This window comes from Cupressus sempervirens, chromosome 7 (assembly GCF_028749045.1).
Source record: "Cupressus sempervirens isolate cs-2001-9-10 chromosome 7, ASM2874904v1, whole genome shotgun sequence".
NCBI classification, from domain to species: Eukaryota; Viridiplantae; Streptophyta; class Pinopsida; order Cupressales; family Cupressaceae; genus Cupressus; species Cupressus sempervirens.
Genome location: NC_143124.1, coordinates 428,732,543 through 428,756,935, shown reverse-complemented (window position 1 = coordinate 428,756,935; position 24,393 = coordinate 428,732,543). Strand labels below are relative to the sequence as shown.

Below are 24,393 nucleotides of genomic sequence, written 5' to 3'. Positions count from 1 at the left end.
TCTAGAGGATACATTGATGAACAAACACTTGTAAGAAAGGTACTCAAAACCCTTCTTCCTATCCATGTAATTAGAGTATCTGCTATTCAAGAGATGAGATGTGATCCAAATAGCAATATAACTTTGGATGCTCTAGTTGAAAGATTGACAACTTTTGAATTGGATAACTATGATAACTATGTCCCTAGTTCCAAAGGTATTGAACTTGCATTTAAAACCAAGCTTGCACTCAACAAAATGGGTAAGAAATAAAATTCTAATCAATTAGAGAGTGAAGAAGAGGAAGAAAGTTCAGACAATGATCTTGAAGTTGTTGAAGCCCTACTTGCAAGGAAATATTTCAAAGGTAGAGGAAAGTACAAAGGTAAGATTCCTCTAATCTATTTTTTGTGTGAAAAAGTTGGACAAGGTTCCCAAACAGAGAAGACAAAGATGGAAAGAAAATCAATAAGTTCAAAGGCAAGAAGGAATTGAAGAACTACAAGGGCTATAAGGACAAAGGTAGGAAATCATGTTTTATGGCTAAAGATTCTAATAACAGTGAAGATGGATGGTATACATTGTTGTAAAATATGAATCAAATGATGAAGAGATAAAATAACACTTATCTCTCATATTAGCAAAAATGATACATAGATTATTGATAGTGGTCATTCACATTGTATGATTGGTGATAAAGCAAAGTTTGAACACATGGAACATTATGATGGTGGTAGTGTGAGATTTGGAAACAATGAACCTTGTTGCATAAAGGGAAAAGGTTGTATCTCATTGTAATATCCTCCCCTGATTTGAACTTTGACTTGCAGAAATTTAACTTAAGGAATATTGTCAAACACTTTGTATGCAAACTCATAAAGCTAATTTCCTCAATAAATTGCTTTCCAATGAGAAAATTTACGAACAACTATGAAGTGACATTAAAATGCATAATACACATCATAACATTTTCACAAACACTTGGTACACATTCAATAGTATATGAAAAATCTAGAAACTCTTTCAATCTGCTAATAAAGGGTGATTTTTAAATGTAGATGTGCACTTACAGCTACCTTAAAGGCTACAACAACTATTCAGACTTATATTCAACAATTATTATGCAAAATATCAAAATTTGACAGAAGAAACCTAGAATTAGTGGTCGTAGTATTTTGTAGATGTAGTCCGCCAGCCCTCCAAACTTCTAATTAGCCGAAAAAATAAGTAAACTTGATACCAACACTGTTCATGCCGTACTGTAGCAAAATACTATTCATGCCGACTGTAGCAAAAAATAACTTCAGATCTGCACCTCAAACCCTTGTAAATTTCTTTATGCAAACGCCCCAAATGAAACCTAGTGTGTTTCCTGAAGTGAAAGCACCCTTGATCCTCCTGACTGTGTCTTCCAACAGCGAAGAGAATGCTAGCAAAGAGGGATTCTGTCCTCCAAGCCCAATAATCAAATATCCAACAACATAACATTAATCTTCATCCAAGTATACAAAAAAAATAGTTCTTCCATTTCTTTTATAGTGTTCTCACAAGAGCTCAATCCTTCGTTTTCTCAATGTGGGATAAAAAATAACTCCCTTTATGTACCTTATGTCTCCAATGTGTTATAAAAATAAAGGGAACTCTTTTAATTTAAATATTTCCCACAAACTATAGTCTATGCATTAATAAAGTTAAATATTTAAATTTAACTTTATAAAATGGCTTTATCAATGCATAACAAATCTTATCAATGATAAATAAATCTTCTTGTCGATTTTAAACAATTACCATCGACATACCACTGTGACTGAATGTCCGGCCATGTCCAAGATGACTTACTATAAATAGTAAGTATGCCCAAAGTTGCCTCAGAACCCCTCAGAAAGACTTGCAACTGAAACTGTCTAGGCGATATGGCCTCTAAGCTCCTTTAATGTCCTAGTTAGCCTACGAGACCGTGGGGAAATAGGCTACTAACAACATCATGCTATGAATGCTAGAAAGGGGACATTACAGTCCGCCCTTCCCAAAATTTCTTGTCCTCAAGCAATTTTAGCTCTAGATGCTGCAATATCTGCTCATTTTCCCAAGTAGCATCCTCAACAGGTAGGTTCCTCCACTTCACTAGATACTCCCTGATAGTCCTCCTACGAAGCACCCTCTCCCTGGAGTCAAGTATGGCCTCGGGAACCAAGATAAGCTTCCCCTCATCATCAAGAGGTGGCAATACTATTGAAGGCACCACATTGTGACCCAATGCATTCTTAAGGCATGACACATGGAACACATTATGCACTTTACTATCTGCAGGAAACTCCAACTCATAAGCTACTTCGCCCACTCTCCTGATTACTTTGAATGGTCCATAGTAGCGTGGTTTCAATTTCTCTGCTCCACTCTTCTTGAGAGAGGATTGTCTATATGGCTGTAACATGAGGTACACCATATCTCCCACCTCAAAAGACCTCTCAACCCTGTGCTGATCAGCATATTGCTTCTGCTGATTTTGTGCCTTTTGCAAATTTTCCTTCAAGGATCGCATAATGTCCTGACACTCCTGCAAATTATCCTTGGCCTTAGGCACCTTGCTGTCCCCAAATAACAAATCCAAAATATTAGGAGCATCATACCCGTACAGTGCCATAAAAGGGGACATTTGAATAGACATATGGAAAGAGGTATTATAGCAGTACTCCCCTAGATGTAGCCACTTCACCCAAGCCTTCTGCTCTCCTACAATGTAGTTTTGAAGGTACCCCTCAACCCATTTGTTCACTATCTCTGTCTGCCCATCAGTTTGGGGGTGGTAGCTAGTACTCGGAGTGAGCTCTGTTCCACATAACCTGAACAACTCCTGCCAAAAGTAGCTCATAAATCCGCTATCTCTATCACTGACTATGCTCCGTGGTATCCCATGTAGTCAGAATACCTCTCAAAAAAATAGTTCTGCTGTTTGTGCTGCTGAATATGTAGACGAAATTGCAAAGAAATGTGCAAATTTCGTCAATCTGTCTACCACAAAAAAGATACAATCCCGACTCTATGCCTTGGGGAGGCCTGTGATAAAATCCATGGAAATGCTATCCCACTTCTTCTCTGGTATGGGTAGGGGCTGTAGTAAACCACCCGAAAAAGAATGTTCCTGTTTGTTCTGCTAACACACAGGGCATGCCCTAACAAACTGAAGCACCTCTGATTTGAGTACTTTCCAAGTGAAGCGCTCTCTCACCTGTCGATATGTCTTAAAGAATCTGGGATGTCCTGCCATTGGTGAATCATGAAATGCCCTCAAAATCTTCTGCTTCATAGCAGACCCGGGTACTAAATAAATCCTTTCCTTGTAGATGATCAAATCATTTACAATAGTGTATCGACTATCTTGAATAGCTCCCTCAATAATGCTAGATGCCCAACTATCCTTAGCATATTCTGCCAAGATCATCTCTCTCCAATCATCCATGACTATCCCAACAGCAAGCAAATGAGGCCTTCTAGATAAAGCATCTGCAACAATATTTTTCTTCCCTTTGACATAGGCTATGTCAAAATCATAGGCCTATAATTTACTCACCCATTTCTGTTGCCTGTCATTAAGGTCCTTCTGTCCGAGGAAATGTTTCAAGCTATTATGATCTATTTTTACTGTGAATTAGCTTCCCACTAAGTACTGCCTAAACTTAGCTAGTGCGTGCATGATTGCTAGCATCTCTTTGTCGTAGATGCTATAGGTTCTCTCCACACCTCATAATTTTCTACTCTCATATGTGATGGGATGCTTGTCTTGCATGAGAACAACTCCTATGCCCTCTCCTGAGGCATCACACTGCAGCTCAAAGGACCTGGTGAAATTTGGAATGGCTAAAATAGGACATGTACTCATTAGCTCCTTAAACCTGTCAAAACAATCCTGAGCCCTCTCTGACCACTTGAAACTATCTTTCCGTGTCAAATCTGTAAGTGGTGCTGCTATCTGTGAAAATCCCTTCACAAATCTGCGGTAGAACCCACAAAGCCCAAGAAATCCCTTGAGTTGTGAAGTGTTCCTCGGTGGTGGCCAATCCAGAATGGCCCTGATCTTGTCTAGGTCAACCCGAACACTTCCTGCACTAATAATATGCCCTAGATAGAGAAACTCTTTCATCCCAAACTCACATTTACTCATCTTGGCATATAATGACTCCCTCTCTAGAATACTGAGCACTGTATCAATATGCTTCAAATGTTCCTCCCAAGTACGGCTGTATATCAGTATATCATCAAAAAATATCAACACAAACTTCCTCAACTGATCTCTGAACACTCTATTCATACAGGACTAGAAAGTGGCAGGGGCATTTGTCAACCCAAAGGGCATGACTAAGAACTCAAAATGTCCATAGTGGCATCTAAAAGTTGTCTTCTCCACATCCACCTCTCTAACTCGTATCTGATGGTAGCTGGATCTCAAATCAATCTTGGAGAAGTAGCATGCACCATGCAATTCATCAATAAGCTCATCGATGCGCGGGATAGGGTATCGGTTCTTGATTGTCTTCTTGTTTAGCTCCCTATAATCAATGCACATCCTCATTGTACCATCCTTCTTCTTCACAAATACTACTAAAGAAGCGAAAGGACTTTTTCTTGGCCGTATGTGCCCCATGTCAATCAACTCCTTAATTGCCTTTTCTATTTCATCCTTATATCTCTTCGGATGGTGGTAAGGTGTGATGATAACTGGCTTAGCCCCTTCCTCTAATTCAATAACATGCTCGATTCCCCTATTCGGGGGTTTCCCTAGAGGTATCTCACCAAACACCTTAGTATGTTTGATTATTATTTTTTGTACATCAGGTGGATACTCTAGTTTATGCTACTCTGTCATCTCAGGCATTACTCTAAACTCTGCTGCCCACTACACCTGATCATGTCTAAAGAAACTCTGCATCTGCTTGAGTGACACCACTCGAAGTCTCCCATCTGACAAACCTCTGAGCACTATCTTCTTACCATTTTCCTCAAACCTCATTTCCATTTTCTCAAGGTTAAATGTGAACTCTACCAGAGACTTCATCCAGTTCATCCCAAGCACCATATCCTGATCACCAATGTTGACCACAAAGAAATCTCATGTCATGTCATAATCTCCCAAACAAAGCTGCAAGTTGGAGATTTTCTTGGTACATTCAATTTTGAAGCCATTGGCAACCATCACCTTAAATCCCCTATGCTCCTCTGTATGTAGCCCTCTGCGTATCACAAACTTCTCATCAATGAAATTATGTGTCGCCCCTGTATCAATGAGTGCCACAACTCTCTGTCCATCCAAGGTTCCCCTAACTCTGAAAGTGATGGCCTCCTATATACTTGACAACTGAGCTATCGTGTTATCACCACGTGCTTCCTCCTATGAAGAACTATCATCATCTCCATCTAATTCAGATGACTGCTCTGAATCTCCATCTACTGACTCTTCGGCTGAAAAGTACTCCATCTACTTAGCTTTTGCTTTCAATGGACACTTATGTGACAAATCCCAAGGCTCCCTACAATGAAAACAAAGCTTCTTCTTCCTAAGATCATTAAGTGTCTCATTGTCCAACCTCTTACTTTCCTCCTTAGCTGGCTGAACCTCTTTATGAAAAGGTTTCTTGTCCTTATCTTTCCTTGAAGGGAAACTCTTTGCCTAGAATTTATTTTTTGAAGATGAAGAGGAATCCATGTCATGAGCTTTCTTAATGGCTTCCTGCAAAGTGGGAGGGTTGAGAGATTTAATCCACCTTCTCAACGGATCAGCTAACCCATCCATAAATAGAACTAGTATCCTTCGTTTAGATACATCTGTTACTAACACTACAAGTTTCTGAAACTCTAAAATGTATGTTTCCAATGAGCCCCACTGTTTAAGCTGAGCTAACTCCTTGAAATGGAGTTCTGGATCCTTCCTATCAAAATGTTCAATCAGCCTCTCTGTAAACTCCACATATGAGGTAATATTTGCATGTCCCATAGTAACCATACCATGATGCCACCACTCGTGTGCTAACCCATCCAGATGAATTGCTGCGTACTTAATAGCTTCTTCCTCGAGCATAGGCTTCAATTGAAAGTATGTGTCAAGCTTTTGAACCCAAGCTCTTGCTGTAGACTTTCCTGAGCCATCATAATATGGTAACTCAAGTCTCCCTACTTTCTTCCGTAGCTCATAGCTCTGGTTCCTGTCATGTCCACGTGGCATATGTTTCATCCGCACATCCATATACTCCCTAAAGGTAATTGCAGCAGTAAAATCCGGCCCTCTGGCTTCCCAATCTCTCCTCAACTGGTTCTGTGTATCAATAATCTGGGGCTCTGGTACGAGTTGCTCTGGAGCTCTAGGAGGAAATGTAGGAATCATGGGCCTTGAACTCACTGTCCTAGCTTGTTGGGGTGCATGACCGAAATTGTTCCCAACTTGTTCATCTCCATTATGTGTCCCATCCTGATCATTTCCATTTTGATTGTTACCATTCTGATTATTTCCTCCACCCATGTTAGCATTCAACCCCATTTGACGAGCCATCATATGCATCATAAGATCCAATCTCTGATTTCGTTCCTGTGCCCTTTGTTCTGCTACTCGCTGACCCTATACCAAGGTCTCTAATAACTGTAAGAATCTTTCCTCTCCAGGCTCTGGACCGGCATTCTCGCCTCCACCTAATCTTGTATTCCTGTCATCTCGGTCACCCATATTGCTGTCTTGATCAAAGAATACCTCCGCTGTGTCTGTATGACTAGATTGTATACCCCCCTGTACATATGAACTAGACTGTTTGCTTTGCAGGTCTAAACTCCTACTTTGTCTTGCTCTGGTATTGCAGAAATTATAAGGCCCCTGTCACATGCTCAAACATAAATGCTCTGATTTTAGTGTTTTGACATTTCATCAAACACTTTCCCCTCTATCCGCCAGTTCCAAATTTCCTATAAGACCTCCACAGGATGGCAGGACTTATAGCTCTGATACCACTGTAATATCCTCCCCTGATTTGAACTTTGACTTGTAGAAATTTAACTTAAGGAATATTGTCAAACACTTTGTATGCAAACTCATAAAGCTGATTTCCTCAATAAATTGCTTTCCAATGAGCAGATTTACGAACAACTATGAAGTGACATTAAAATGCATAATACACATCATAACATTTTCACAAACACTTGGTACACATTTAATAGTATATGAAAAATCTGGAAACTCTTTCAATCTGCTAATAAAGGGTGATTTTTAAATGTAGATGTGCACTTACAGTTGCCTTAAAGGCTGCAACAACTATTCAGACTTGTATTCAACAATTATTATGTAAAATATCAAAATTTGACAGAAGAAACCTGGAATTAGTGGCCGTAGTATTTTGTAGATGTAGTCAGCCAGCCCTCCAAACTTCTAATCAGCCGGAAAAACAAGTAAACTTGATACCAACACTGTTCATGCCGTACTGTAGCAAAATACTGTTCATGCCGACTGTAGCAAAAATTAACTTCAAATCTGCACCTCAAACCCTTGTAAATTTCTTTATGCAAATGCCCCAAATGAAACCTAGTGTGTTTCTTGAAGTGAAAACACCCTTGATCCTCCTGACTGTGTCTTCCAACAGCGAAGAGAATGCTAGCAAAGAGTGATTTCGTCCTCCAAGCCCGATAATCAAATATCCAACAACATAACATTAATCTTCATCCAAGCATACAAAGAAAAGCTCTTCCATTTCTTTTATAGTGTTCTCACAAGAGCTCAATCCTTCGTTTTCTCAATGTGGGATAAAACATAACTCCCTTTATGTACCTTATGTCTCCAATGTGTTATAAAAATAAAGGGAACTCTTTTAATTTAAATATTTCCCACAAACTATAGTCTATGCATTAATAAAGTTAAATATTTAAATTTAACTTTATAAAATGGCTTTATCAATGCATAACAAATCTTATCAATGATAAATAAATCTTCTTGTCGATTTTAAACAATTACCATCGACATACCACTGTGACTGAATGTCCGGCCATGTCCAAGATGACTTACTATAAATAGTAAGTATGCCCAAAGTTGCCTCAGAACCCCTCAGAAAGACCTGCAACTGAAACTGTCTAGGCCAAATGGCCTCTAAGCCCCTTTAATGTCCTAGTTAGCCTACGGGACTGTGGGGAAATAGGCTAATGACAACATCATGCTATGAATGCTAGAAAGGGGACATTACACTCATTAACCAATGAAATTAAATGTGACAATGCTTACTGGATTGAACGACTAAAGCATAATCTACTGAGTGTGGCACAATTGAATAACATTAGATTCAAGGTAGAATTCATGAATGGGAAGGTCAAAATATTGGATGGAAAAGGTAATCTAGTTAGGTCTGGTAAACAAACAAAAGGTAATCTATTCTATCAACATCTCAATGAAAGTTCATGTTTTATTGCTCAAAAAGAAGAAAGTTGATTATGGCACAAAAGATTATGTCATGTGAAATTTGATAATATGGTCAAAATAAGTAAAAACATAAGAGTAAGAGGTATTCCTAGCTCAAGGAAACCTGATATGGGTCTATGAAAAAATTGTCAAATTGGTAAGATGGGAAGAATTAGTTTCAAAAAAAGATCTATTGTTCTAAAGAATTCTTAGAACTTGTACACATATAGACTTATGTGGACCTATTGGAATAGAGAGTTATAGTGGAGCTATGTTTTTCATTCTTTTTGTTCATGATTATTTTAGAATGATGACTAGAATGTATCTAAAAGAAATTTTTGAAGCATTTCAAAAAAATTAAGTGGTATATGGAAAGAGTAGAGAAAGAAATTGGAAAGAAGCTAAAATATTTGAGATCAGATAGAGATGGTGAACTCATTTCCAATGAGTTCATTGAATTTTTCATTGAAAAAGGAATTAAGAGACATGTATTAGCCCCTCGTACACCTCAGTAAAATAGTACTGCTTAAAGAAGGAACAAATTCATCATGGATTATGCAAGAACATTGATGATAGAAAAAATGTTGCAATCAAATATAGGAAGGAAGCAATCAATACTGCAATGCATACCTTAAACTGAGTATAGTTGAAGAAAGACTCAAACCAAACTTCTTATGAACTATGGTATGGCTACAAACCTAATGTAAGTTACTTAAAGTATTTGGTAGCAAATGTTATATCCTGAAAGAATCTAGGAAAGATAAATTTGATGTCAAAGGTGATGAAGGCATATTCCTAGGATATCCCTACTGAAGTAAAGCATACAAATATTTGAATTTTTCTACTCATAAAATCATAGAAAGTGCACATGTGAGGATTGATGAGATTGCAAAAAAGAGTGAAGAGGAAAGTAGCAAAGAACCTAAGGATTATAGAAGGTTTGTGTATTATGAACCTGATACATTACCAAATCTATCTGGAAGTCAAAAAGCTTCACCTCCCAAGTCCCCAAAATCTCCAAAAGCTACCGAGTTGCATCTAGTGCAACTCGATTCATAGTCTAGAGGACCCAAGTCACTATCAAAATCTACTGAGTTGTCGCTAGCAAAAACTAAGTCTGATGGACCTGAGTCTCAAATAGTGGGACCCAAGCTTAATATAGAAGATCATGAAGAGGTCAGTGGAAAAAACTCTGAATCCAAAGAACATATGTTAGCAAGATATGTTAGAAGGCATCATACACTTGATCAGATCATTGGAAACAAGTCAGATGGAACAATAACAAGAAACAATTTGAAAGGTACATGTTTGCTTGCTAAATTTGAACCTAGATATGTAAAACATGCTTTCGATAATGAAAGTTGGATTGAAGCTATGAATGCAGAAATAGAATAGATAGAAAAGAATAAGATTTGGACTCTTGTTCCTAGACCCAAGGATAAAAATGTAATTGGCACAGAGTGGGTTTTTAGAAATAAGCTAAATGAAGATGGAGAAGTTTCAAGAAACAAAGCAAGGTTAGTTTATAAATGTTATTCTCAAGAAGAAGTATTGATTATGGTGAAACTTTTTCTCTTGTTGCAAGATTGGAAGGTGTTAAAATTTTACTAGCATATGTAGCATATAGAGGATTTAAAGTTTATCAAACAGATGCAAAACTACATTCTTGAATGAAATTTTTGATAAGGAAGTCTACATAGAACAATCTAAAGGTTTTGTAGATCCTAGCAAAAGAGATATGGTCTAAAAATTACACAAAGATTTGTATGGATTCAAGAAAGCTCCTAGAGTGTGGTATGAAAGACTTCATAACTACCTGATAGAGATTGGTTTCTAAAGAAAAAATGATAACAACAATCTATACATCAAAGAAGGACAAACAAGAAGATTGTGTTGGCAGAATTTTTTTTGGATGACATTTTATTTACAAGAAATGATGACTTGTGCAAATCATTTTTAGAAGAAATGAGTAAAGAATTTGAGATGCCTATGTATGGAGAGATAAAATTCATTGTTGGATTGTAGATCCAATAGAAGAAAGATGGTACCTACATTACTCAATCCAAATATATCAAGGAGATACTAAAGGAATTTGGAATTCAAGATTCAAGACCAATTGGAACTCCTATGTCTACTGGACATAAGATTTCCAAAAATGATAATTCCAAGATTGTAGATCAAACCAAATATAGATCAATGATTGGAAAATTGCAAAATGTAGTACACATAAGGCTTGATATTGCATTAGTAGTTAGTATTGTGGCAAGATTCTTAGCAAATCTCAAAGAAAATTACATGATGGAAATCAAAAGAATCATGCGATATTTGAAAGGTAATGAATAATATGGATTATGGTATAGAAAAAACTTGGCAACTTGGATTTGAAAGAATTCACAAATGCTGATTGGGCAGGAAGTGTTGATGAAAAAAAGAGCACCAGTGGTAGAACATTCTTTCTTGGTAAAAGACTAGTGTCTTGATTAAGCAAGAAACAAAATTTTATTTCTTAGCCCATAGTATAGGTAGAGTATGTGGCACTAATAGTTTTTTGTTCAAATGTTGTTTGGTTCAAGCAACTGTTGGTAGGTATGAAGGTAGAAATTAAGGATTTAGTGGTTATCTTCTATAATAACACCAATGCAATTAACATATCAAAGAATTCTATGATGCATACCAAAACAAAACACATTTCTATAAAATATCATTTTTTGAGAGAGTTGGTACAATATAAAGAGGTAAGGTTGCAATATGTGAATACTAAAGAACAAATTATAGATATATTCACTAAGCCATTACCTAAGGATGCATTTCTATATCTAAGAAGTAAGTTAGGGATCATTCCCCTATCTAGAGCTCACTAAATGAAGTTTAGTAATGCATCAACTAGAGCATGTTGAAGATGAGTTAGTTGATGCAATATTAACAAGGGCAGATTACAAATGAATCAGTACATAAAGTACATTGATATTTACTGAATGATTAACTAAGGATGCATTTATGTATCTAAGAAGTAAGTTAGGGGTCATTCCCTTGGCTGAAGTTCACTAAATGAAGTTTAGTAATGCATGAACTAGAGCATGTTGAAGTTGAGTTAGTGGATGCAGTATTGACAAGGGCACATTGAACATGAATTAGTACATAAGGTACATTGATATTCATTGAATATTCTCTTTGGCATGAGATGTCAAAGAGGAATAATTTTACTATCATATCTCATAGAAATTTTATAAAGATAAGAGAAAGAGATGCCAAAGAAGGAAAATGAACTTGGTTTGATATCAAAGACAAAGTTTTTCTAACAAAGGGAGAAACTGAAGGCAGAGGGAGTTCACACTGATAGAGGGAGTTCTCATGGATGAGAATAAAAATGAAACTAAGTATATGTTCCTTACTTTATTCTCACTCTAAAAATTTCATTGCATTATGACATATTGTGTTTCGATCAATGCTAAAGAGGGAGATTGTTAGAAATAATTGATTAATTCTATATTGGCTTTGATGTTACACAAAATGTCATATCATTATCAGTCAGTGTATGTTGAGATCACTCAAGCATTAAAAATAGTTTCCTATGTCTATCAAGCATTCCAAAGTTTGCCTAGTTCAGAAGACAATGTCTACTGAGTTCACTCGGTCAATAAAATAAAGTTTACAGAAGTTGAATGTTAACCGAGCTCACTTGATTAAAGAAGGAAAAGTTGGATGGAACTAATGTTAATCAAGCTCACTTGGTTATGAAACAAAATTTGTGAATATCTAGTGTTGACTGAGTTCACTTGGTTAACACAGGAAAATCACTTTGAGATAGTATCTACCAAGTAGGGTTGACTAACAAAGGATTCTCTTGTTTTGCCATGTTAATTTTAAGTGAAATATTTGTTGGTTCTAGCCAACTAAGGAGATGAATACTAATTATTCTAAGTTTTATTCAAGCCAACTTGACAATGTGTAAGATATAAATATAGGGTTAAGTTGAGGATTGAATGTGTGGAACATAATTGAAGATTTTGATGATTCTTAGAGGAAGAAAATAAGAAGGATAAGAAGAATATCCTTGGTGAGCTGAAAAGATTCATTCAATTAGGAAGGATTAATTATACAAGCCAGAATTGAGATCTATAATCAACAATTCAGTTGCATCAAAAATTAGGTCATCTCATTGTTACTCTCTAACCATTGTAGCATTGATCCAAATATCTTAATGGAGTTGTCTTAACAACTATTTGTAAATCCTCTAAATAGGTGGCATTTCTATTGAAGTTTCTAAAGACCTCTAACAAGGCCACTCCTAATAGGGTGATTAAATTCTCTAATAGGGTCACACCTAACAATGTGTTTTGTAACGTTTAACAGGGTTGGCTCCTAATAGACATCACTTTAGAAGAGTGAAAATCTATAGCTAGTTACAATTGGTGGTTTTTCCCAAATTGGTTTTCCACATTAAATCTTGGTGTTAGTTGTGCTCTTTCTATTTCTTTTATGTGTATGAAACTAAGTTAAAGTAAGATCAAACATAGATAATATCTTAAGATTTTCATATTAAGCATTTGCTGAGTTATTTCAGTGTTTACCAGTTATAAGATTTGTTAGTATAAACCAAGTGCATGTGTATTTACCGAGTCACATGTCAGAGTTCAAAGTTTGATTTCTACTAACATGTAAGAGATTTGAGATATATTTTTGTGGTAACTAATTCACCCCTCCCCTCTCATTTACTCCTCTTATATTTCCAACAAATGTAAGCACAAGTAAGCTCCTTCAAGAATCTTCCTTTATTTATGAAATCTCTAGCTCCATGCATGAGGTCATATTTTATGATTTCCCAAAACTCCAAAAAGAAAGAAAGGGATCTAAGTCATATGGGCCTAGGGCCCTATAGTCTCCCATGGAAAATATTGTCACTTTCACCTCCTCAGCTTTCACCCTCTTGACCAAATCATTGTTCATACCAACATCCACTACCAGGGTAATGATTATCATAAATTCCTCAATTTTTCTTAAGGAGCACAAGATGATTGTAGATATCCAAGAAGTGATTGAAAGCCCAATTTTCCAAATCTACTTCTTGATCAGTAAGTTCCCTATTTTGATCATCTAACAGCTTAGTTATAGTGCTCCTTTTTTTGTGCTTAGAGGTTGACCTATGAAAGAAAGAAATAATCATATCCCCTTCCATGAGCCATTGAATATGTGATATTTGTTTTGAGAAAATCTCTTCCCTCTCCACAACTTCCTTCCACTTAGTTTCTAGATATTTTTCTTTCCCAATAGTTTACACAAAGATGTCCCCATTAGCTATAGGGCTTTCAAAATCCTCATGCTTCTTCTTAATGTCCATTTTTTGTTTAAAAATGCCTAGACAAAGGTTGATTTAATCCAACTACACACTTATCTATTAATTATTTCAAGCTTCCTTGCTATCCTATACATGCTCTTCCCTTCCATCATAGTGTTCCACCATTTTTTGATATACTTATTAAATTGGGGGTGTGAACACCACATAATCTCGTATCTGACGGGTTTATGAAGTAGAGAGTTGTATTTGGGCCAACTAAAAAAGATCACAGAGTTAAAGATTTTGGTGATGAAAAAGGGAGAATCTCCCATTCTTCAAATATTTGGACATGGTCGAACCTTACTTCGATAAGGTTTCGTCCCATTCTATTATTAGACTAGGTGAGTGGATATCCTTGGAGGTAAATATTAAGGAGGTCATTGTGCCTAAGGAAGTCAGTCAAATCATGCAGTCTCTTATCTAGTAATCTTCCAATTCTCCCAATTTTTCAAAGGGATAAAGTGGTGAGGTAAAATCACCAACACAAATCATCTTAACAATTTGAAGAGAATCTAATACCCTAGAGGCCTCACCCTAGAATTGAGGCCTTTGAGCCCTTGTGTTGGGTGCATAAAAATTAAGTAAGAGTCCTCTATAATCCTTCTAATTAAACTCCACCACAAGGAAATGTAAATTTGAGAAAATCTCTCTATCTAAAACCTTATTGAGGTCCCATATAGTAGAAATGTCTCCAAAAGCACCAGTCACCTCTCTATAAGAATAGGTAGCAATAGATGAGATGTATGCCACCAAGATTTCAATATTCCTAACTATTATTTTAACTTCCTAAATAAGAATAATGTCTACTTTATGATATGTAGTTTTCTGCATAATTACATACTACTTCCTAGCACTATTAAACCCCCCAACATTCCAAGAAATGATCTTCATTTCGTATGTCTCCAAGTATCCTCCAAAGTAAGAAAAGTACCTTCAACAATGTCCCTTGTAGTTGATTTACTATGATAGTCTTCCCTGAAGGTCTCCTGACCTTAGAATCAAAGTCCACATGAAGTTTAATAGTTCCCTGTGTCTTCCTTTTCACAGTATTCCACCCTCCAGAAGGGTCCCCCATAGGTAGGCTAGGGGTCAACAGGTAATCCAACATTGTTGGAGACAGGGAAAGCACTTCCTCACTAATAAAAAAGGACACCATTAGGGAGCTTATAGGTGAAGCTCATTCCCTCCCTCCCATAAAGTTTTTAGAATGGTTTGGCTACATTTCTAAAAGAAAAAACATAAGAATTTAATTTGTTCAAGATATTCAAAACTAGAGTTGAGAAGGGCACTACTAAGATCCTAAAAAGTCTAAGATCAAATAAAGAAATACAGAATAAGAACTCAAAAGAAAAATGTATACACCTAGGAATCCTCAACATAGCAATATTAAAAAGGAAATTAACGTAACCATTTTCAAATTTATAGGAATACTGATGATAAAAAAATGGTATACTTTATATGCTTTGGAGAGACACTATGAGCACTATATTATACACATTAAACCAACTATAGGTAAAGAACAGTACAAACAATATTCCTTATGAGCTTTGGCATGGTCACTCACATAATGTAAATTATTTAAAAGTGTTAGGGAGTAGATGCTACATTAGAAAGGATACAAATACACAAAAAAATTTACCCTTGGAGAGAAAAGGGGATATTATTTAGATATGATTCAAAAAAGAAAATATTATAAGTGTCTTAAGAACAGAACCAAAAAGATAATATGAAGTAAAAATGTGAGAGTTGATGAATTCCCTAAGATGATTGATTAATCCAACAAGAAGGAACCATAAGACAATAAAGCGATTATATATGTAAAATCATTAGAGAAAGTTTCTTAAGATCTAGATAGCAAAGACAACAAAGAAGAACTAGTACAAGCTAAAGAAGAGGCTCCTAGAAATGAAGTTGGTTACCAAGGTATGTGAGGTTGAATCAATCTACTGATAAAATTATTGGAGATAGAAGTTATGATGTTTAAACAAGAAAGGAAGGTAAGAGAAAGTACATGCTTTCTTTCTGAATTTAAATCTAAATTAGTGAAAGAAGCTCTAAAGGATGTTGACTAGGTGAAGGAAATATAAGAAGAGTTGGACAAATTAAAGAAGAACACGACATGGACACTAGTTCCTAAATTAGTAGATAATAATGTGATCAATAAAGAGTAAGTTTTTAGGAATAATATGGATGAGTCTAATAAGGTGATGAGGAACAAGACTATAATTGTGTGTAAACATTTTGCACAAGAGGAAGGTTTAGAGTATGATGAAACATTTCCACCAATGGAAAAACCCGAAGTTGCAAAGATTTTTTTTACATCTTTTGTATATAATAAGTTCAAGGTATACTAGATGAATATTAACTTTTTATTTGTTAATGGGGTATTGGAATAAATAGTGCACATTGAAAAATCTAAAGGGTTTTTGTCATCATATGGTTCAAGGATATGGTGTCAAAGATGAGGAAATATATGTATGGATTGAAGAAAGAAAAAAGGGCATGGTATGATGGAATGTATTTATATATGATCAAAATTAGTTTCCTCAAAGTACTTGTGATTATAATAAGATGTATTTGAAGATTGATATGGATGACAAATAGTTGATTGTAGAGACCTTTGTAGAAGACATCATTTTTGGCAGAAAATGATGAGTTGAGCATTGCATTTATAGATGAGATGAAGAAGGAATTTAAAATATCTTGATGATTAATGATATAAAGTTCTTTATCAGATTATTGATATGATAATTTGGAGATAGAATCTACATCGTCTAGTCGAAGTGTGTGAGAGAGATCTTGAAAACGTTTGGGTTAGAAGACTTAAAATTAGTTGGTACACTTGTGATGAGAAATTGCAAAATATGTAGGGAAGATAAGTCCAAGGAAGTGGATTAAATTTATTTAAGGGAATGAATTAACTAGGTGAAATAAATGACTATATAATAAAATATTAGTAGTCTCAGAAAATATAGTAGAATAGAAAAATACAACAAGCTATGTAGTGACCTAAAATGGAAACTTAGAAGTGGACTCAATGAGTAAACTAAATCTAAAAATATTCTAATAGGGAGAACATTCATTGCAAAAAAATTTCCTTGTAATAAAAAAATTGGAGTGTTTAATTCTAGAGATCTATGATAGTTAACTGTACCAATCAAAATACTTCTAAAAACATTTTGATAGTTGTGCAACCTTAACCTACGCACAACAATATAGTGAAAATTTTGTAAAAATATATTTTCCTCAATTAAATTCCTATCTAGGAATCAAACTTGTAAATAAAATAATATAGATCTTAAAGGAAACTAAATTATGTAAAGGTAAATATTTTATCTACCTTTCCAATACATTCATCAATAGATATTTAGATCACACATATTATTAAATAGTCTTGTATGTTTCCTCAATTGTAGTTACAAAACTTTGAATGTATAAATGATTTGAGGATTCCTTCAAAAAGTTATGGTTTTATAAATTTTACTCTGAGATATCTAATGTTATTTTGATTGATTGAATACTTGATTTGAATTGATGCATTAGATTAAAAAAATGATCTCTATACTTTCTTGAGAGCTCCTATCCATGACCTTATAATGTTAGAGAGGCTCGATACAATGGATAAGATCTCTTTCAAAGTGGGTTCAATTATTAGAGAGATTATATATCTTGGATGCTTTTCTTTACATCTTGAAATCAACTGATTGTTCTAATTACATAACATACAACCAAAATAACTAACAAGATCATTAAAAAAAAACATCAAGCCTAAGAGGTGGGAAAAAAGGAATTCACAAGAGGTGAATTCAAAAGGATATTGACTATAGCCATAACCACTAGGAACCAGGTCATGCAACTAGGATATTACAATTTGAAAAACATATGGGTTTATGTGGGAATTCTGAACTAGAAACTAAAGAAAACCCCTTGCACCAAGGAAATAAGGGGCAATGAAGAGAAAAAAAATCCAAAGATGAATGGAAAAGAAAGAGATTAGAAAGAAGGAATCCTGGGGAATCAAACAAATAAAAGGAGAGGGAAGCCACTCTAAAGAGAAATGAGAGAGAACAAACAACCGAAGGAAGACATCTAGTGAGAAAAAAACTTGCCACCTAACATCTCTACAAGGAAAGGCACCCACAACCATAGAAATCTTCTTAACAAAAACAATCCACCTCAAAGGAAGCTCCCACCTCAAATTGAAACCTAAAAGAAGAAAACATCAAAGTTTATATAACATAAACCACAAAGAAACCAAATGATATCTCACATCCATAGATGAGGACTCTCCCTTAATAAGAGCCTTGCATGGATATAAAAAACCAAAGAAGAAATTCAGAATGAAAAAGGAAGAAAAGGGGGAAAGAGAAAGCCCCTCAACAAAAACTAGCCTCCTAAAATTATAGCTACCAAAGAGAAAGGGGTAGAGCAAAGCCCTCTCAAAACCACAAAACAAAATAGAGAATGGTAGAAGAGGAGAGGAGAAGATTCAACAAAGAATCAAAAGCCTTACCCAAGGGGAAATATCATTCAAAGCCTCCAAAGTGTTCAGCAAGAAAACTTAGAACTAGAAGTACCTTGTGATCAAACAACATTTGAGAGAAGATGTCGAACCCACACAAAAAGGAGAGAATGAAGATCCCCAACCAATAGCCATAGGGTTCCCCTATACTATAGAAAAGAACTAGGATGTGCCCCTATGAGCTAAGAGACAAGCCCACATAACCATACAACTTGTAAAAAACTTGAGCCCTAGACTGGAAATCCATATAGGTCTCCACCATCATCCTCCAAATTTGCTAACTTCCCAATGCTATTAGAAACACAAGCATAGCCCCTTCCCACCACTCATTATTGTATATGTATACAAAATTTTATAAATAATGTGATTGTTTAATTGCTTCTTGGTTATAATTTTTAATGGATTATAAATGCCAAATATGAAGAAATAGTATTTTTATATACCTAATCAAACATTACTGATTGAAAATTAAGAAAAGGGATAGTGTGATATCTAATTCTCCACTAAAACATACAAATGAGGATCTTATACAATTTTAGGTCCAATCTTTTAGGACCAAATTAGTGTAGGTATTTTCCTTCTAGGAATGAAATTCCTTGCATGTTTTGTTCCTAGGAAAAAGAAACAAAGTTCAAATGCAAATATAAGAGGATATTACAAAAGATCAATAAAGGCAAGATAGATAAATAGATCAAGAACAATGAACATAAAATATTATTTTTAAATATATCCAATGATTAACTATGAATGCAATGATGGGTGCTAACTTGTTAGGATGATATATTTAGCACCCACTTTAGTGGTAGTATGAAGAAAATCATGCTCATGGTAAAGTAGATCAATACATTAGAAAGATCTCATTAAGGTAAAGGAGAAAAGGAAATACCAAAGCTCTAGGTGACTTATGTCCTCATCAAATACAAAACCAAGATAAAAGACACAATTTCTGTGCGTGCGTGTGTGTGTGCACGCGCTCACGCACATGCATGCAAGTGTGAGTGTGAGTGTGTAACTAAGTGAAAGTATGAGTGTATGTGTGTGTGTGTGTGTGTGTGTGTGTGTGTGTGTGTGAGAGAGAGAGAGAGAGAGAGAGAGAGAGGATAAACTACTCTTGATTTATAATGGATCATGCAAAGGGAACATATTTCTACAAAAGATGGTAGTTTGGCAAGCTATAACATTTTAGTCAACCCATCAAAAGGCAGGAGTCCTTAAGGAAAGCTTTGTTTATATTAAGGGGTCTACAAAAAGAAATGAGTCTAATGATGAATGAATAAAGGAATGATTAGTCTTAGGATACATTGAATACTAATCAAGTCATGATAGTAAAGGATGAACACAAAGAGAAAAGACATTGATTGTGATAATAGAATGACAATAATAGATAATGGATGCACTTAACAATAGGGCATAGGTACCAAAATGAGGAGAGAGGGGGTTTTTATATATATCTCACAATATTTTAGTGGTTAAAGACTAAGTAGGTTGACTACTATACTAGACATCCAACTAAAACATTGACATAGATTTCTATGAAAAAATTGGGCCCGAATCTTTGGGGACATAATGCTAATAGAATCGTGTACCTTGGAAATTGATCCCAAATTTAAAATGAATGCCAAGAATATAGGGTAGATATAGAAATACTAAGTATAGTCCAATCCAAGGTTAGGATAACTTGCAAAGGCCATAAATAATATATAGAGATTAGGTAATGAATTGAATTATTATTGGATGAGAAGTAGGGGAGCACTACAAAATGTATTGGTTAACCTTAACTTTGAAAAAGATTGAAAGGAATCAACATTCCCATTTTTAAATTTATGTATCCATTAAGTGGCATATGATGTCCTACCACAAACAATACACATATGTAAGTACAAAACAATCCTTAAATTGTACACAAATTATGTTCTTAGAATTTAGGACCATACAAATCTAATAAAATCTACTTAACATGTACATGATCATAATCATCACATCCAACATTATATTAGCTAGAAAATTTGTTGTTGACAACATCACATGAATAAAAGCCATGCATAAAATATTGCATTGTGAATGAAATACATTGGCACAAGCATAATGATAACCATAAATGCATAAATATCTATGATAAAAATTATCCATAAACACACCATACATGATTACCATTAAAAGGAATCATATATGCTAATCATTAGCCCTTAAATATTGGTGACACCTAAGATGTATGCATCTTAGTGCTAGAATGCCCAAAATACATCAATAGACAAAGGATATAATAAGTTCTATAAAATTATGCCACTCTCTATCTAGGCAGATTGTATAGTTCTCCTAGACCCTCTAGCTATGACCCCTAGCATTAATGGTAGTAGTGGGAGTCATATACTAATTAAGGCACTTGATGCACCATTGATTACGATTGTACAAAAAGCTATTATTTATATATTGATTCTCTCTGAGCATTAACCCTACCATCCTCTATAATTATAGAATATATAAAAATCCTATAAGGGCCCCATTATTACCATGAATATCCAAACCATTGTGCTTGAAATTCCTATATGTTTTTAATCATCTCTATTCTTCTCTCCTCATTGCTTTTTGATCTTGACATCTTGTCTTGACCACACCTCTTCTCTACTATCAACTAAATTATTTTTCTTTTAGAAGTCCACAATTAGTAATGTACTTTAGACTACTTGTTCCTTAGTGGTATACACCCAACACTCATATTTGAACCTCTTATTCTTTGTTCCAAGGTGTACTTTAGATTCTTATTTACCTCAATATTATATGTTTAACTTTGACCCCTAAAACTACACTCTTACATTTAAAATTCAATATGAAGTGCTTCATCCCCCACTAATTCATGAGAAGTGACTCAATTATTTTGGGACGTAATTATGAAACTAAAGTTCTATATAAATAATAAACATCCATAAGTAGGAGACATTTTTTTTAACAAATTAAATTGGGATATTGCTAGTAGAGCTCAACTATTTTGGTTAAACCTATTGATCACTCATCATATTTAAATCATTCTATAAAATTGTTATTTATCAACATTTATTTATTTATTCAGCCCAAAACATTATGTCAACCTATGAGATAAAAAGATTAAATACAATCATTTGAATTTATTTACCATGTCTTTGAAATTTGTGAAATCTACTCAATTGATGAAATGGATTAACAAATGAAAGAGGGAAGAAGCTACTAAAATTTTATTTCTAACAAAAGAATTTCTAATCCTATTCATCATTGTCTTTTATATAGAAAATGTTAAAATATTTTTTAATAGGAATGTTTGAATGTCAAGACTGTACATTAAGGATAATATATAAAAAATGTTAAAATTGTAAGATAATATTATAATTCTAATTCTAAGAATTAAAACTAATGAAAAGATTGATTATTCCTTAATTTATTTTAAATTCTTAATTTTATTTTTATTAATCAATTGAATTTTTTTTCAATAGATATAAAATATAATAAAATAAGATTTTATAAAAGACAAAGTTGAGTACCTTAATTTATTTCAATCTTTTTAATAAATAATATTAAAATGTTCTTATACTCAATTAATTAAATTGAAAAAATATTCCTTCGTGCTTGTCATTATTTTCTTATGAGATATAATTTTACTTTTAACTATTTAACTATTTAAAAAAGAATATATTTCGTCTTTTGAAAATATAATAAGATTTGCTTGTAGATTGGATAACACCCCGTATGCTAAACTAGAATATTTATTTATTTTGTTAAAAATAAGCCCTAGTAAATGCGGTGATGCTCGTAAAGTGGCGCAACTGGGAAGCTCAAAACCTGGTTTAACCGACATAGAAAAGAAACCAATAATTCTCTCCAATGGCAGGCAAACTTCTTTCTGAAGAAGGCATCAAAGATGCACAAGTAAAATGTTGCAACTAAGTATATTACTCACTACCATGTTGTCTCGTGTCCTAGTCCGCGTTTCTTCTCATCTCCTCGGTTTCTGAGCATTTTCTCAGCTAGAGTCGATCATGGAACCCAAGAGTGCCATAGAAGACAAGAATGATCTAGACCGCTGGATTGTCCAGGTAAGGGATAATCTGATGATAGAGGAGGAAGAACAAGAAGAAATGTGCGTCTCTGTGTTCAACGTGCCCAAGGATTTGTTGTCAGCTAAGCCCGAAGCGTATACTCCGCAGTGCGTTTCGTTCGGGCCGTACCACCATTTGCGATCCGAGGTGAACGAAATGGAGAGGTTCAAGGTCGCTGCTGCTCCGGCGTTCCAGAAAAGAATTGAGGGTCACACCTTCGAGTCTGTCGTAAAAGAGGTCCGAAACTACGAGCGCCGAATTCGGAGTTGCTATCACAAAAATCTCGAATACACCGACGAAGTGCTGGCGTGGCTCATGGCTTTGGACGCCTGCTTTTTGCTGGAGTGCTTGCATTTCTTGGCTAAGAGGACTTACCAAGATTCTGATGAAGGAATTCACGTGGCGAAATGCTTAGACCCATTCGGCAGAAGCGCTACCCACAACGCCATCGTGAGGGACGTGACAATGCTGGAGAATCAGGTGCCGCTGTTCGTGCTGCAGAAGCTCTTGGAGATGCAGCTCGGCTCAAGAGACATGGCAGAAGAGAGGCTCTGCGATCTGGTAAGACTTGCTTGCATAGAATTTTCTCCATTTCTGTTCAACGTTCCCGATGGCTCGAGGCTGCGTATAGGAGAGAGGAGTCACATACTTGAGGCACTCTATTTCTGTCTCGTCATGTCTTCCTGCAAATGCGATCTGATGGCAAAGGGCGATGAGGACGAGCAGCCAGATTCATTAGACAGAAAAAGCGTAACGGAAGAAAACAAGAGCTGTCTATGGAAGGCTTTAACTTCGTTGGACATCGGCCCCATTCGGGTGTTGAGGAAGCGTGTGCTGAAACACAGAGTGGTGCAGTTCTTGATGAAGTTGCCCATGCGGCTTCTGTCGCTTCTGGGGAAGTTGCCAGTGTTGCGCCTGTTGAAGGGGCCCTTGACTTTTCTGTTTGGATCCAGCGGAGGAGAGAAGGATGATGAAGGAAGCTCCTCTCTCGAGACTCCGCCAACACGGGACGAGCTCGCCATTCCGTGTGTTGCCGATTTGTACGCCGCGGGAGTGAAGTTCGTCCCCACTGACGGAGACCTCACCACGATTCGCTTCGACCAGGCGAGCGCCACTCTCTATCTTCCCAAACTGAGGTTGGACTCGAACACGGAAGTGATCATCAGAAATCTGGTGGCGTTCGAGGCTTCAGCGGTGCCGGGTGCGATGATATTCATTCGCTACACGGATTTTATGAACGGCATCATCGACACGGACGATGATGTCCGAGTGCTGAGAGAGAGCGGGATCATTTACAACCACCTCGAGAGCGACGGCAAAGTGGCGAGTCTGTGGAACGGCATGGGTAAGTGTGTTAAATTATCCAGAGTTAAGTATTTAGACAAAGTTATTGCAGACGTGAATAGCTATTATAAGAGGACATGGAGCGTGGCTGTGGTGGAGTACATAAAGAAGTACATATTTGGTTCATGGCCGTGTCTCTCTCTGCTGGCTGCGCTCATTCTCATACTCCTCACATTTATGGAGGCTTTCTGCTCTATATACAACTGCAAGCGCTGGTTCAAGGACACCAATTTATTTCAGGAGTAATGGCAGAAGACTTCATGCCTTATCGTTAGAGGCTCTATATTGTTACATTGAAAAGCTGTTATTGTTATGAATGTGCTGTGCTGGCACGGACCCCATATGTTTTTGCTTTATGTAAAGGAAACATCGTTAAATACAATCGAAACGTTTATGTTGTTCTATTTTTTATGAGTAAATAGAATATTGAGCTCGGTATAATAAAGGCATTAAAGTAGATAACTAAGATTGCATACTAGACACGGAAACACCCAAAGTTTTTATTTTTCATTATTGAATAGCTATATCAGTAAATATGCGACTCAGTCGACTTTTTTTGAATTATTAAATATCTGCATTAGTAAATATTCCTCCACTTTAGTCACACTAGGGAGCCTAGTGAATCTCATTTAAAGTTGCATTCGACCTTTTAGTTATTCTTGAGCTTCGATTTGTTTAATACTTTCTATTTATAATTTCAGTCTACCCTAGGAGGGTTAAATTA

The 24,393-nt window shown here is 35.6% G+C and overlaps 1 pseudogene; it reads left to right on the top strand.

Annotated features, from left to right (window-relative positions):
- Positions 1-22,074: 22,074 nt before the first annotated feature.
- On the top strand, positions 22,075-24,073 carry LOC149547371 (putative UPF0481 protein At3g02645 pseudogene; annotated as a pseudogene).
- The last annotated feature ends 320 nt before the right edge of the window (positions 24,074-24,393 follow it).